The sequence below is a fragment of the Parasteatoda tepidariorum genome, chromosome 4 (assembly GCF_982258835.1).
Source record: "Parasteatoda tepidariorum strain Cologne lab strain chromosome 4, Ptep-v5.0, whole genome shotgun sequence".
Lineage (NCBI taxonomy): Eukaryota > Metazoa > Arthropoda > Arachnida > Araneae > Theridiidae > Parasteatoda > Parasteatoda tepidariorum.
The window spans coordinates 79,299,137-79,317,128 of record NC_141758.1 but is presented as its reverse complement, the minus strand read 5'-3'; positions in this window follow the sequence as shown (position 1 = coordinate 79,317,128).

Sequence of the window (17,992 nt, the reverse complement as noted above, 5' to 3'; positions counted from 1 at the left end):
GAAGAATGTCTCAGGAGTATGAAACAATTTAATGATATTACTTATATTTTCAGAAAGTAACATACGTATTTTATAAGAACGATTTTAATTTTTTGTCGTTCTTTTATATTTCTCCCTTTACCGGGCCTTATCTTCTTAACTATCTTCGGCCTTATTTTTCCTTTTCTTATTTAACTCGGCCCTCCAGTAATTTTTGTTTTAAAAAGTATAGTTCGGACCTGACGCGTAATTATATTATATAGGTCTGAAATTATACGACGAAGTTGAGAAATTTTGCTACTGGTCAATGGCCAGTTGTAGAATTTTTAACAGAAGGCACCTTATAAGACGTGTGGTCACTTATTCAAAAATTAAACATTTTAAACTATCAAAGAGACTGTTGGTAGTAATGATGAGTTTTGTTAAACATTTCTCAAAATATGTTAAACATTACAAGATTCGTTTCTAAAATGAAGAAAAGTTTTATGAAACAAGCGTGAAATGAATTTTTAGAATTAATATTCATAATATATTCAGAAATGAAATAAATCAAGCGTGATATAAAATATTCATAAGAATTCTAAATGAGCCACGGTGGCTCGCCTCCCAACGAGGTGACACTGGATTCGAGTCCCAGCAATGGCAGGTCGAAACGAATTCCGCTCCCTGCTCGCACCGACCCCAGTGCTGACGAAAAACATCTTCCGTGGTAGACGGATCGTGGGTTCGAGTCCCCTTGCCTTCAGGCTAATCTTGGGAGGTTTGCGTAATTTTCTTCTTCATATAATGCATTGGTTCAAAATTACAAGGCTACATTGGTAGTCGTAAACTTAAAATTGGGTTGGCTGTTTAACGACGGTTATAAAATAAAATAATTCTGCATATATTTTTTTAAAAATAATAATAATACTAAAATGTACATGGGGTGCATTTTTGACGAAATAATCGGGTGGAGACTAGCAAACTATTTTTTAGTCGCCATATGTTGTTTTTTGTCAGTCTGACGTAGCGACCGTTAATTTGCTTTATATTTTAAATGATATTATTTTTGTCATTAATTAATGCACGTCCGTAAAAAAAAAAATCATGGGTGAATTTTTTTATTAAAAAAAATAATAAATAAATTTGAGTTAATTTGAAATAAAAAATGACTTGAATCAAAACTAAGTGAGCGTGAGGGGAGGGAGTAGATTACCGCCGTAAGAAGGTGGCGTTAAAGCGTGCAGCAATTAATTGTGAAAAACAGGGCACAGATGATAAGGGTGGGGAGGATTCTAATTAAGGAAAGAAATGAGGAATTGGGCGAAACCACTAATAGAAACACGGGAACCAGAGGAGAATTAACCTGGATTATTTAATGAGTGACATTCTTTTTCACTGTTTTTTTTTTATTCATCTGTTTATCATTGCAATAAGCTATGTTTGTTTTATATTGTGATCGATTCATTTTCCGCAAAACCATGTAAAAAAGTAAACTTTAAAAACTATGCAAAATTTTTGGCTCCTTTTTTAAAAATTTATTTTATTGTGGTTTAGTTTTTAAATCAAAATATTTTTAATTAAATTTTTAGTAGTTTTATGTTGTCATACAGGACATTTTCGTAGTACCGAATCAGTTAAATAGTTTTTGGATTACAAAATTTCGAAACTGTTGTATTTTTTAAAATTTGTGTTTTACTACAACTATTCGACCGATTTTGATTGCTTAAAATTACGTAATTAATACACATAATAAAATTGCTTGTCTAAAATATTATAAAAATTTGTGTATTTAAGAATTTAAAATTGTTTTGGCCATTATTAAAAAAAATGTAAAGAAAGTATTAAATATTATAGCATGGAACTGTCTTTAGATGAATGATTTTAACAATTGTCTACAAAAATTTTTCGATTCTCATAAAGCTATGGAGAGATACGCAACAAGTCGAATTACACTAAGGGGCCCAAATTCTATAGTTCTCCTGACTAAATTTTGTATTTTTCATTTTCCTGCTACCCTCATATTTTAATAGTGAAGAATCAAAATCTGTCTAAAAATTTATGTTTGATCTGAGAAAACGCGTTTTTGTGCCTGATTCTGTAACTTAATTAATAGTTAGCACTAATTAATTAGTATATTTAAAGTTAACCCTTTGAAGCAATAAAATTTGCACTAATTACGCGAAAATCTGATTATTGGAACAAAAATTAGTTTGAAAAAAAATCATTTTTATGTCCTTATTGCATATTAATCGGGTCACAGTATATGGAAACAATGTTTTACAGAATGAAAAACATTTTGGAGAGATTTTGCGATGTGGTATGGGTTTCTCATGTGCGCAATTTAAGCTTCTTGGTTTCACCTGAGAAAATTTTCCTACGAATCATAATAATGATATTAACAGGTATAAGATATGGCTAGAGTGACGGTTAACGTAATATAAACGCTATGCAAAATCTCTCTAGTGTGGCATATTTTGCACCTTGTTAACTGTCGTCGCAATACTTTTGTTTTAAAAAGAAAAACATTCAATGAATGGGAAAATGATGAGCAACAGTAAATAAAAAAACTATTCAATTAAAAAAGTATCTAAAAATGTTCGTTAAATAATAAATGAAATATTCTTTAAAAAATTTAGAGGATTGAAAAGTGTAGTTCATTCAATACATCTCGATTTCTATTCAATAAATATATTGCTTCTTAAATTAATAGATTAGGTGGTTTTAATACAGTACTATAGTCTTGAAACAAAACAGTTTTAATTTTTTAAAAGGAGATTGTTATTAAACAATAAATGGTCACAATAATATAATAAACTGAAGTGGGGAAAAATAAATTTAGATCGAAGAAAGTAAAAGGTTATGTCGTCCATGTTCCGAAAATTTGGGTTTTTCAAAACATGATTGATCCAAATAGTTTCGAATAATCCAGATTGTACTTTTTTATTTTTAAAATAACTCTTACAGGTTTATGTTTCTAAAAAATTTCTAATTGCTTGGATACAATTCCTCAGTCAAGACTGAATGTTTTTGGAATACAGGACGACGTATGGTGAATCTAACACGATTTATGAAGGAATAATAAAAAGGAAGGATTCGAGTACTCCAAATACGGCTGTCTTACTTCAAACAAAAATTTGTTTCAGGCGTATTTACTTAATGTTTCACTTGTGCAATATGTTTCGTATCTTATCAACAAAATGGGTAATATGTTTAAATCTGTGTTTGTTTCTAGATGTAAGAAAAAATTCGTAATGGCGAAATGAGATTTTTGGTCAGAGCTTAATCACCATAGCTCCACTTAAATGAATGATAACAGTTTTCTCTACTGTTGCCAAGTTCTGCAATGAATGTTTTTAGCGAAATGTGATATTTGGTCAGAGCTTAATCACCATCACCACATTTAAATGGATGGTATACCAAATGTGGTGTTAGTGTTCTAAGTGGGGAATTTTTTTTAAACATTGACTAAATTCAAATCACAAAAAAAAAAAAATTGTCGATAGTGTGAATCAGATTTGTATACTTAAAAAATTAATGCGAACTGACTTGTTTAATGATATTGACTTGCTAGATAAAGAAATTGTTCCAGAGTATACTTTTATGACCACTGTTCATATATTTTATTGGAATCCTTGACGAAAATTAAATGAAAAAATTTCTATACACATTAAGTGTCGCAAATTTACATTTAAGTGAGGAAGAAACAAAAACGAGATCGAAATCTGTCGAATCACTAGTGAGAAGGCAGGGATGGAAAATATCGAAACTTGTTTGATTGCTTGTTGAAACTTTAGTCGCCTTTTAAATCTTGTCCGTTTGTTCCGGCAGCCAAACAGTTTTAAGAAATTCAGTCCTTATTTTAATAGGGATTTATTAGATTTCAATGTTTCTTCTTCACTTTAACATGAATTATCGACCCCTAATTAGAATTTTTTTTACGATTCCTGACCTTTCATGAAATTATCAGGATCTAAATAAATAATAAAAAAATGAATAATTAAAACGAATTTATTATTTTTCTTTCAATAAAAATTAGGATTAGCAGGAAATGATTAAAAAGAAATTAAACTATGTAATTTTTAAAATTTCTTAGAGGAAAATTTTGAAACTCGTTACATAAAATAACTATATTTTAAGTAAAAAAAAAATGAAAATTAGTTTCATAATAAAAATTTTGATTTTTAGAAGTTTGGTAATTGTTTCCTAGTTCCCGAAATGTAACGAAATTCTACCGCATCCTTAAGGAAATTTTTCCTAAAAGAATTGTCACTTACTTTCAGGAAAAGTTTGCTCATTTTAATAATTGTTGGATTATTTTTATTATAGCATCTTACGTAATCTTTATATCTTCTGTTGGAAAAGCAATTTTCAATGTGTAACAAGCAATCAATCAAGAAGGACTACCGAGTACTTGCAACTAAAGAAGTGATTATTCCTAACCATGTGATTTAAATTAGATTTAATTGGGTATAATATAGCCTACGTCACAGGTTGTGTTGTTCCTACTAAATTTAACCCATGAACGGCATTTTCTGCGAGCCTAACTTCAAGCCACAAATAAACAAACGAAGTGTTCGATCGTTTAAATAGCTGCTCGCCAGATTTTATTGCATTATAAAGAAAAGTTATTGAAACTAAATACAACTAAATAAACAACAACAACTAAAACAAATAACAACAACTACTAATAACAATACCTAAATAAACAACAACTAAATTCCATTCGTTTAGCATTGCGTCATATGTTGTTCCTACTAAATCGAAGTAGTTGTGTTTTTTTCATATTATACCCAATTGGATACTTGTATGCCACGTCACGCGTGTGTGTCAAACCTGATTGGCTACTGTATCGACAAATGCTATGATTTACATACGATGACGTCACTTGCGGGTATCCAATTGTAATTTATTCAAGCTCAATTTCTTTCATTTTTTTTAAAGCGAGAATTGGTTTTGTTTTTCATTATGTTGTTAAGTGTGGGTTTTCTTAAGTAAAGTAAAGAAATTTAAGATTTAATAAAGCTGGAATTTATTTGAAGTTGAATAAATATAAATACTTATCAATTCTTTGAAAAAAAACAGAAAACAATAAGCGAAGTTTTAAATACGATTTTTCGCACATTACATAGGGTCCAAAAATAGTTCTTCAAAGATTCAAAAACATTCACTGTATGATAATAATGAGATTACGCAAAATATTGAGATATTATTTTATTTTTCGTCGAATGTTTACTTATATCATGATTTGTAGTCAAAAAATGGTTAATCCATTGGTCTACTCCATTTTCTAATGTAATTTTTATTTTCTCAGTTTGAAACTTTGCAGGCATAAAATTTGCAGATTTAGATAATTGGAATGGAAATAGTAAGAGACACGAAAATGGAGACAGTAAGGAGACGATAAATCATAATTTAGAACGATAAAAATGAATTTTCCTATAATCACAATGTATCTTTTTTTTATAATCTGCAATACATGACATTAGTAAAATATACAGAGTACAGAAGAAGAAATGAGCATCTGAATAATTTTTGTTTTAATAATCGCATCTTCACGTATTGAGAAGCATTTTAAATGGTCCGAGGGCCTAATCTTAAAAATGCTAATTTTTGTACTGAAGATATTTTAATAAGGCCCAAAGATGTATTTTACTTTCTTTGAATAAACAAACCTTTTTTTCCAGACAGATTTGGATTTTTTGACCCTAGAAGAATGGAGGGGGGGAGTAATGGTAATCATAATTAGGAAAATATGATTCTAACAGTTTACTGAGAAAATCAGGCGAAAATTTGGATACCTAATTCTTAATTTCAATTCTTTGGTACTGAATTAGTTTCACTTATTTTATTATTGCGTATTATTCCACTTTTTATATACGCTCGAGGAATACGTAAAAAAAAATTTCAACTCAAGGAACTATGAGGAAATACGTAAAAAATTCAGTTATTCAAATTTTCAATAGCCCGCCTAATTAAACTATTGGAAACATATTTTCCAGATTGTGGTAAACGCTTCCCTTCGAACCAAAAATCCAAATTTGTAAAAAGAAATAATAATGATAAAATAAATAAAAAAGATCCCAGAAATTATATTTTTGGGTTTGATTTTAGAACTTAAAATATCTTCTTTAGTTAAGTAGCATATTTTAAGATAATTCCTTATATATCATTTAGGCTGCATTTTAGTTCTTGACAATTCGATCATAAGCTATTGAGAAGTTTTTCTTAGTTTGCGCTCTGCACATTTATTCACGACGTTATATTATAATTATATTGTTGTAACCCATATACGATGTTTTGTAAATTCATTCTATTTAAAAATTCAATTATATTTCAGCAATTGTTCAAGAAATGGAAGGAAAACGTGTTAGTGAAAATGTTATCTTTCCTTAAATAAAAGCACATGATTTCTGGTATCTAGTCCTTTTATTGCCTTTCAAACATAAAATGGTAAATAATGCACAGCATATTTCCTGGAGGTTGCATCAGTGGCACCTGAATGCGTAACAAGGTAAACCCTCCACAGGGAGTCGTAACTCTTACGTGACTTACCGAGATTAACAAATCACAATCCGGTTCAATTTGCCTTTTTCGTGCTTCTTGTCTTTGCCATGTCGTAAATCGTTCTAAAAGAGAATCGGACATTTATTTTGCTTGGTGCAATCTTTGAATTATGGGACCTTCTTTTCATCACCTGTGTCTGGACATGATTTCCGACTGGATTTAAATATATGAAGGCCTTTGAAATACATATTTTTCTTCTATTCGTGTATTAAAGGTAATCCATTACTTAAGTACCACACCACAAGAGAAACCATGCCATACCACAAGAGAAACTTCTCATCGCCAATTCTTCTTCACCTCCATAATTAATTTAAAGTATCGAAAAAGTGAGTTCAAACAAATTGAAAATAAGCCATGAAGTGTCAAATAATGAATTTTTTTTTTCAAAACATCAAAATGAAACCGAATTTGTGAGAAGATAACTTAAGAATACGCAATAGGAAAGTTTCCTTCTAATAATTTGTTAGTATTTTGATGTTTTCATAATTTTTTCCAGCAATTGTTGTTTTTATTGTTGTTGTTAATTTACGTCGCACTAGAGCTGCACAATGGGCTATTGGCGACGGTCTGGGAAACAACCCGGAGGATGATCTGAAGACATGCCATCACAATTTTGATCCTCTGCGGAGGGGATGGCAACCCCGCTTCGGTAGCCCGACGACCTGCGCGCGAAGTCGAACACTTTAATGACAGCACAGTTTAACGAGGACTAATACCGCACACCCTCGGTCCCTACGCAGACTGATCCAAGTGGTCACCCACCCGCACACTGACCGTAGCCAGTGATGCTTGACTTCGGTGATCTGCTGGGAACCGTGTCTTAACAATCAGTCCACTGCGGGACTTTTTCAGCAATTGAAACTTCATGCCTTACTCTAGGTTTGTCTGATCTCACTTTTTCTATACTTTAAAATTTAAACTATAGTTACGGAGGTGAAACGGAATTTGCGATGAAAAGTTTCTCCCGCGATAATGAATCCTCTTTGCATTAATTAAAAGTAAGACATTTTCTCCTTTACTCTTTGTGAGAATCGCGCGACCTATTTAATAAATCAATTGTAATTACTAAGATTTCCCTCTTTCCCTAAATCGAGACATTTTACAGATTTTCTTTGCAAGATTTTCCCTAACATATCGCTGGTTCAAAACTAAAACGACACATCTGCTATCGTATTATGCCTGCAGATGTGTCGTTTTAGTTTTGAAGCAGCGATATATAGAGAAGCACGTTGAAATCGTGGCTTTTTCTCTCTGGTCATTTTAAGTGGATGTTATTACCGCGGGTGAAATTCGATGTGACAAATTCTTATTCAATTATATCAATAATTTAAAATTTATAAAACAGAAAAATTGAGTTCAGACAAACCTAGAGTAAGCTATGAAGTTTCAGATACTGAAAACTTTTTTCAAAATATCTAACTACAAACACATTATGGTCGGATTACGTATTGGGGAAGTTATCCTGAAACAATTTGTTTGTATTTTGATTTTCTGAAAATATTTTGACACTTCATAGTTTACTCAAGGATTAATTGGACTCACTGTTCTCTAAATTTTAAAATACGAATGAGATGAAACAGATTTTGAGGTCGAAATCTAAAAATTGTCAAGCACTATTTCTCCTAACATTTAAATAAGTAATAATAAATAAAGCGGCCTCTTTTTAAAAAAAAGTATTGTGCTTTGAATAATACTACACCATCAAAATTTTTTTAAAGTACAAAGAAAAAAAAAGGTAAAGAAAACGGAAATTAAAAATTTAACTTAAGCAAAGAGGGTAGGGGAGTTGCATCCTAGTCTAAAAATTTTAAAACAGTTATTAGTGCAAAACAGACCTCGAGGTTGAGATATAGAATTTTTAGTCGTCATTTTCTCGTAAACTTGAAAATGTCATTTATTTCGGTTTGCAGAAAGTTGATCGAAAAGACGTAACTAAAAGGCTATCTCAATCACTCTTGTCGCATTTGCGGAGCTGGATACATTATGGGTCCTAGGTGGGAATTTATCGAGGGCCTTTTCTTCAAGAAATGTTAATTTTTATAATTTGACGGGCCGTTATTCAAAGTTTTATTTTCTCTAGGAGGTAATTCTCTGCAATTTTCTTTTAAAAATAAATTAAAAGATACTATATTTCTTTTCATAAATTTTGACCGGGCCCTGGGACAACTGTACCTATCTCACCAGGCCTTTCGCATTTGCAACAATTTGCATTGAAAAAAGATGTGTAGATTGTCGCACAAGTTCAAATGTTTTTCTTAATGGTAGATGGTTCATGGGTTCGAAAACTTTGCCCGTTGGAATAACCGTGGGAGGATTTCGTAGTTTTCTCTTCATGCAACGCAAATGTGGGTTAGTTCCATAAAAAAGTCCTCCACGAAGGCTAGTTTACCCTAATATTTGAATCAGGAATTCCCTTGTCTTCTGATTTGGGATCAAAATTACAAGGTTACGGAATTGAACGATAATTGTTGTAAACACATAATTGGGTCGGCTGTTCAAGGCCAGTTATAAAATAAAATATAGATAAAACAAATAACCAAATACAGTGTTTGTAAACCCAATTTACTTCAAAGAACCGATAAAATATTTCAGTGTTTCATCGCGGACTGGTAAATTTAGTAAATTTGACTATTAGCATAATTTTACTTTTTTGGCATAATTTATTTCTACAAAATGTTGACACTTAAAAATTTTTTTTGACCAGTTTGTTCTGATACGACGAAAAATATTTTGAGAATGAACCTATTCAAACATATATAAACTTTATATTAATTTTGCTATTCAAATAATAAAATAGCGACACTCAGTAACGTAGCCATGTGTCTGCATAGAAAAAGAGTACAAGTAAATATGAAATAAATGTAAGGAAATAACAAATGTTTGAAAAAAAATTCATTCTAAAATGAATGCTGCTAGTGGCTGACAAACATGCTAATTTCAAGTGTCGAGCCAGTCACAGCAATGGGTGAAAATGGCTCAAACTTACCTCACCTGACGGGCCGATTTCGATGTTTTAATTTAATAACACTCAAAACCGAAAATGTAGTTTCAGTTTCACAAATATGTTGAAAATAGCAATAAAATTCTTATTGTTTTAGCATAAGGATGGGTATATTCTTTTTTAGATTTTATCCAGAATTAAATTATGTTCATCGAATCGAATTGTGATCTTAATTCTGTATCTGAAAATAGTTCAATAAGTTATCTTTGGCAGTAAGATTGCTGACACGTGATCAGTATTTGCAGACCGGTGACTGAGAAACAATGAATTAAAGAAACCCGCATTTTAAAAAGTTCTAAATTTGTAAAATATTTTAAAAATGAATGTCTGGTCTGGATATAGGAAGGATATAGGGTGATTTTGAAATGTTATTTCACACAATTCAAATTTTGCAAATCAAAAGTTTATCAGTTTATCTCTAGTTTCACTTGGTGTTTAAAATGCTCAGTTAACCCTTTCGCTACCACCGGGACATATATGTCCCGCAGGCAGTTTCAAATAACCCTATGGACTAAATATGCTTTGTATTATTATGAATGCATGTCCCACTGGTATTCCTTGATATCACCGACAATTCAGTAATTTTTTCCCTTTTTCAGAATTTTATCGATATTTGCATTGTAACTGATATATTTAATTACTTAGTTCATTTTTTTCTCAGAAAAAAATTGGTAGTGAAAGGGTTAAAAAGAAACAATTCTTATTTCAATAAGTCTTTGCAATTTCCGACACAATTACACGATAAGTGTCCCTGAAATTTTCGCTTTCACAATGAAAGCAATAACCCGCTTTTCAGATAACCAATATTTTGTTTGAAAATTAGAGATAAGAGTAGGAATTTTCAGGTATACTTTGTACTTAAACATGATACATTATATGTGCTTTGTTACAAAATAAATATTTGTAACTGATATCTGGCACATGGTGAAATACATGTAAGATTGGATTCGATTGTAATGTTTCTTTTGCTTGTATGTTATTTGTTTTTTATTGAGAAATCTTATTACCGTCTTTGTTTATATATTTGTGGTCTCACTTTTTGTATGATATTAAATAAATATTTCTCAAAAATTTTTTTAATAACTTTTTTTATACTTAGAAATTTTAATAAAATTTGGAACAATTCATTTCATATCCTTATAAATGAATTATGTATAAAAAAAATTAATCCTTTATAAAAATTAAATTTGTCATTCAGAAATTGAAAAAATAAATAAAGTAAAAAATTATTTCTTGTCCAATAGGAATCCGCTACTTGCCATTCACAATTACAAAATTACGGCAATTGATTGATTTATTCCACTCAAGGATGTAGTTCAGCCTCTCGCTTGGACATCTCTATTGTAATGAATTTTAATTAATTTTGAATTTTTTTTTAAACAATTCATGGAGAAATTTCCATATCGTGATCCGTGACAGAATAATCGCCAAGTCTTGGCAACTTTCGGGCAGCGGGCTGCAAGAAGCTACATATATATATGTATAAAAAAAATCCCATAATAGGGACCAACCTGAGGGGTATAACTCGTAGCCACCCCTAAGCAAACATCTACAGGCATTTTTTTTTTTTTAAATTTCCCGTTTAAAATCAATTTAGCGCCTTGGCGATTGCAGTTGGCGTTGCAGATCACGAAACAGAAATATCTCCTAACTCATTCAATTAATCCTTATAAAAATTAAATTTATCATTTGAAATTTAGAAACGCAAAAAATTATTTCGTTACATCGAATTAAGCTTACAATTTTGGAAACACTTTTTTTGTCAATAATCCTGATATTTTAATATTTCAGCAGCTTTGTTATCCAGTTACATTTTGTGCAAACATAGTAAATATTAAGGATTATCAAATAACTAAAATCTTTTATCAATTAATTTGAGTCTTTTGGTCTGAAACTATTTTAATTGATTTCTAGAATTTTGACTGAAAAAACGAGACATTACGTTCCCATTAATTTATTTGAAATAAATATTTTTTTTTTTTCCTTCAAAAGAGTTGAAACCCGTTACTATTCCAGAAAACTCTTATTGTAAACTATTAATTTCGACAAAATAAAAATAAATAAATAAAAGGTATATATATATTTTTTTTTTTTTTTTTTTGGATTAAGCAGGGTATAATACAAGAGCTTTAAATTTTTCAAGTTTACGTCGAACATGACTAACCCATTTCCATTTGCGTTTTTTAATTTCCAGATCAATCGGTCCCTGTTTTATTTTTCTAAGGATTTCTGCATTACAAAATTTAAACGCTAGATTCTTCTTTAACAGTTGTTAATAATAGTTTTTCATGCTATTTTTATTGCAGTGCCATGCCTTAGATCCACACAGTAGGTCATATTTTACACTAGTATTGAAATTTCTAATTTTTGTTGAATCTGTTATGTTTGTGTTTTTCCAGAATTTATTGAGAATAGCATATCTGCATCGGACTTTGTTTAATCTAATAAACGTGACAAATAGTGAATATTTTGATTCATAACTTTATGGACATTGATAAGCTGATAATTTAGTCAGCAATGAAAATGTTATAAATTAAAGTCACAAAACATTTCGCTTTAGAAATATCATGAAGCATGAAAAATAGATTTTGTACTTAAAAACATGCACGTGGGTTTAGATTTTGTATGGTGAACTCACGCACGCTTAAGATAAAAGTTGATTGCACTTTCCATTCTAAGGGTAAACTGTTGATAAAAACAAATCTACTTTCCTTAAGTTCGTGACGAATAAAACGTGTCATTTCCGTCAAAAATTGTTGTTTCAGACGTTGAAACTCTTGCCTTTAAAAATTAGTGAATTTAGAGATTTTCAGTGCACTTGGATAGAAAAATAAAAATTATGTGAGAGTTTCTAAAAATACACAAGTAAATTAGATTTTATAGTTAAAAAAGAAAGCTATTACTTTTGGTGAAGCTGCTCTACAAAACAGCAGTTGTAAAATCATTTTATTAATTGGCAGATCGAGTTTAAATGAAAAATTATTCTTTTCAAACATGAAAAGCAAAAATTTTTTTAGGATGATCTCTCATTTTCAGAACACATTAGGCAAAGTAAAAATGAATTAGCATTTAAAATTTTTTTTCCCAAAAAATATTCTCAATTGTTTTCTTAAATGCGGAGGAGATTTTAATTTTAATGATCTAAAACTTCATCAATAAATTTGTTTAAAATCATATTTTATTCTTCATAAAACATTTTTTTTTGCTGCCCAAGTGTAAGAGGAAAAAATAAAGTTTCAGCGTCGTTAGTTTTTGATTTGCAGCCCCCCCCTCTTTTCACGCCACTAGTATTTACTTTGAATTCGGTAATGATCTATCATCGGAAGTTGTGCACAATAAGTAATAAAACTACTGTAGTCGCTATTTTTTTTGTCTACGTTTTTTAAAAAAAGCAGTGAAATGAGTAGTACAAGACAAAAAACTGTAGTTTTAGCTATCTCTGACAACTACTACTTCTAAAACGTTAGTTTAGTAAAGAAACAAGGTTTCTTTACTAAACTACTAAACTAATTTTTCGAATCTGATGGTTGCAAATCTTCGCGCGTCCCGCAATGGACGCCCCCTGCGCTGCGACAGAGAGATTAACAAAAATTAGGTATTTAAAATCGTGTTATAACTAATATTTAAATTGGCCATTACGAATAATAATTTTTTTTATCATTTTATTCATATTTTCAAACGTGACTGTATACTCATGAAACATAGATGTTATTTCAATGGAAGGAAATATATGTTCTCCGTAATTTTTGATGTACTTAATTCTTTAGAGGAAATAAAACAACAATAAACACTTACGAAACTGCAAATATTTAAAAATTTCTATGCATTTCTTAAATATTCGCTGTCGTGAAAGGTTGAAAAAGATTTAAAAAAAAAATTGAAAGTTAAAAGAACAAATTTATTTTGGTCACACCTTCAAATGCAAATATACACTTATGAAACATTGCTGTTATTTCAATAGAAATGAACATATTTTCGATATACTTGATTTCTTAGAGGAAAAAATTTAACAAAATTGAAAATATTTCTTAAAATTTCCTAGCATTTCTATCGAGAAAGGCAGAAAATGTAGAATGTAAAATGAATAAATTCGAAAAAAAAAAATGTTTTAGAATAACAAACTGGCTCATGTAAGCATGAATAAATAAATCTTAATAAAGGCGAATTTTTTTATTTACAACCATTTTGAACATAGGTGTAAATTAAGTTCTCCAGCAAAGTTCGTCTCCTTAATGTGGTAAAATAGTTACTACGTTAGTAGTTTGTTTTGTAGTCACTACATTTTAAGAAAAAGTAGTAGTAGTTAACCACAATTATAACAAAGCAGTTGTAGTAAAAAACAAAAATCATGTAATCTTTCCGACCACTGGTGATAATTATTATAATACTATAAAAGAGAAGGTTCCCAATTTTTTTTTTCGGCAGTGGTACCCTCAATTATCGAGCTTCATTTAGCGGTGTCCCGAGATTTAACGAAAATTTTTTTTCAACATTAGAAAATATTAATTAACATTAGAGAACATTATTAGCAACATTAATTAACGAAAGTCTATTAATTAATTATTGTGAAAATATTTACTGAATCATCATTTAGTTTCATCAATATTGGTCTTAAAATTGATTTTTATGTTACAGATCCAGAGAGGAATCTTCATGTGATTTTAAAGTATGCATAAAATAAAAATGAAAGAGCTGAATTACATTAAAACGAAAACACACAAAAATAAATAAACGTTGTGTGAGAAGGTTTATTAAAGAAACATTCTTCTTCGATTTTTATTTTATTCAATTCGAAATACTAAGGAAATTTTTCATAAATGAATATCTTTTTCAAAATTCATTTATTATATTGCGATAAGAAAAATCATTGCTTTAAAAATTTTTTCTTCTCAAGCATTTTAGTTAAATAATTAATAAAAATAACGGAAATATTAAATAAATAACGGATTAGTAATTGGACGTGAATTTTATTACAGGTTTAAAAATCCTGACCCTCGGAACCCCAGGGTTCCGTGGAAAACCATTTGGGAACAGCTCAGAGAGACACTAGTTTTTCAAAATTTCAAGTATAAAATTCCAGTTCATCTTCTTTTTCATTTTAATCGATGCTTGACCTTGAAATATAACACGGATGACGACATGCTTTTTTAAGCACATCCTTTTATTCGTCACCGCAATGCCGCGAAACAAGGTTTGACGTTTGCTTCGAGGCTGGAACACACCCACATCCAATCGGTGTTAAGAAACTTCATAAATTTTTTATTGTTCCATATGAATAGACTTTGTTTTCCATGAGTATTCGCTTTAATCTCTTAAACGGTTTTTGAAAATAAGTCTAGCTTCTTTTTACACGCATTTTCTTCTTTACCCTTTATAGGTTATTATTATTTTTGTACAGTAATGTTCTGCTAAATTTTTTTTTTTTTATGATTTATATTTATTTATATAAATAAATTAATTTATTACCTAAAATTAATTTGATTTTCAAGTCCCTTTTTTGGTGGGTAGATGGGTGACATTTTTCAAAATTTTATCTTCTCTTTAGTTTGAACTTATGTGCTTATAAATGACAGAATTTACAAATTCTGCATTTATAACTACAAATAAACTCGATGAGAAATGACCAATTAAACGAACTCATTACATTCAACAAGAGAAAATAGCTTCTCAGTGTTAGCCTTTCTTTTTGACACCATGCAAACCTTTAATGTCACCCACATTTCTGAAAACAAAGCTCTTCATTGGAAATTCTTTTTTGTATCATCTGAATTAATCAGCAGATCATCTGAACTAATCAGCAAATCATATATGGGAAAATAGCTTCCCCTCAATGCAGTGAAGTGTCCTTCCTATGGCCTAACAAAGGGTTAGACTAGTTATAGGTGAGAAAGAGAATCTATACTTCATGCGTCTATTAGTCATGGGCAATTATTTTAGTTTTTGTATCGAAATAGTTTGAATATACGATATTTTATCTAACCCCAATCAAGAGTCAACTTAAGTTTCTAGAAGCAGGCATCTCAAAATTGTTAAGATTTGTTTAAATTAATGTTAAATTTGTCAGGGACACAAAGTCCTTCAAGTTCCCATAACAAATCAATACCTCTGGGGATACTGATCCAGGAGTTCCCTTGTCTTCTGGATTAAGTTCAAAATTACTAGGTTATGGAGTCGAACATTGGTTGTCGTAAACACAAAATTTGGGTCAGCTGCGGCTGTTCAACGATGGTTATAAAAACATATATAAATGAAGAGCTGCAGTGGCTCAGAGGATAGAGCGTTCCTTTCCCATTGAGCTGACCCAGAGTCGAATCTCCACTGTGACTGGTTGATACGAATTCTGCTCTCGGATCACACCGACCACAGCGCTGATGATGTAAAATATCTTCTGTGGTAAATGAATCATGGGTTAGTATCCCTCCCCCGTCAGGCAATTTGTGACATATTTTTGTGGTTCTCCTCTCTGTAATGCAAATTCGGATTAGTTCCGTAAAAGAGTCCTCCACAAAGGCTAGTTTGTCCCAATACTTGATTCTGGAGTTCCTTATTCTGGGTTGGGTAAAAAAATTACAAGGCTAGAGACTTGAACATTGATAGTCGTAAACTGAGAACTGGGCCAGCTGTTCAACGCTGGTAATAAAAATACAAACTTATAAAGGTGTATATATAGAAGAGAGAGAAATACTCAAATAATATTATAAAAATATTTTATTTAAAAACATCAAAAGCAAAAATATATATTTGAGTTGCACCTAGCAATTATCTCATAAAAAAGAAGCTCTAGCTTTTTGTTAGAGCTTTACTTCGAAAAAAACACATCATGGATATTTAAATTAGTTTCCAGAACTACACAATATCCTATTTACAAACTATAAGCTCATTTATTTACAAACAACTCTAAAGTACAAAAATAGTCACTGGAAAATATAAAACATTGCTAAGATTATAGCTTTAACAACAAAAATATTTATGTTTCAAGGTACCAGAAACTGGCATTAAAAATATTTTAAGTATCAGAATATACATGGATATGTACAAAATGTATTAATAATAATTTTGATATTTTTCATCAGACAATATAAAACTAGAAACATATATCAAAATGGCATTTTTGAATATAAAAAAAATAATCACAGTTTTAAGTACTTTGCAGCCTTTAATAATGTAAACAACAGAAGTTCAAAATAACTTTGCGCAAAACCACGAGACAATTTTTTAAGTAATAGGTATATAAAAATAGGGATTCGAATTTTGATACGATCATTTCTAAAAAACTCTTATACAATGAAATATGTATCTAATAAAAATTAAATTAATAAATAAACACATAATATTTAGTGTTTAGCTACATTATATTATGCAATGCAAAAAAATTTTTTAGAGGGCAATTAAATTCACAAACTAATCAGAATATTTGCTATTAATGATATTATTGAGATTCCCAGAATCTCATTTACAAACGTCTCTTTAACGAGCACTTTTCTTGAAGTCTCTCTTACTATAACTTAAAAACATTATAATCTAAAAATATTTTGAAGCCAAGGAAAATAAAATCAATTAACTGAAAATATGGAATGAATATATAGCATTAGTATCCAACAAACATTGTAAACAATTAAAATTCATTGATGGTTTTTAAATATTATATGAGGACTGTTCACTAATTCATTGCAAAAACAAAACTTGGCGTTCTGAGTGAAGAAATAAATTTTTTATTTTTTAAATTCTACCAATGATTATAATGCATGTTTCATACGTAACGAACATGATTTTCCCATGCTCATTTTTAACCGAAACTTTTCAAACACAATTCGGATCATTTTTTAAAAAAATTTGCAAAAATAAACAAATAAAAAATACAAATGAATACAACGGACTACCAAAAAAGAAAGTCGTGGCCTAGTAAATAATTAAAAGCTGAGCAGACATTGTATGTTCAGAAGGTGTAGGAATAGGGCAATGTTAAAAATACAGATTTAAAAACATAACATTTGGACAGAAATGATGCTGAACGCCTAAGCCAGACTGTTGAGGTTTCAACTCTTAGTAAGTATTTGAAAAAGTTATTTGTCTCCTCAGTTTTTGGTATAAAAGTAATTTGTAACTATATGAATGTCGAAAGATTAAATACACTTAATTTTTCATAATCTTTATAAATGAGACATTATTTTTATAAGATGATTGCTTTATTACTTGATAATGATCCAAGGCATAAGCTTGTGGTTTTCCAAATGAATTTATATCATTTTGAAGACTACTGATGCAGTTATGCTTTATTACATGCAATATTGCCTCGGTGGATGCAATTAATGGGGCATTAAAATCTTTCCAGTTCTATATTTTCTTTGCAGCAATATATTATTTTCGATTAAGAAAAATGGTTTATGGGTAACAAGTTTTCATTTTTTAAATAAAATCTTGTCTCCAAAATCTAGGATATAGTTAAGTTATATGCATATTTGATAA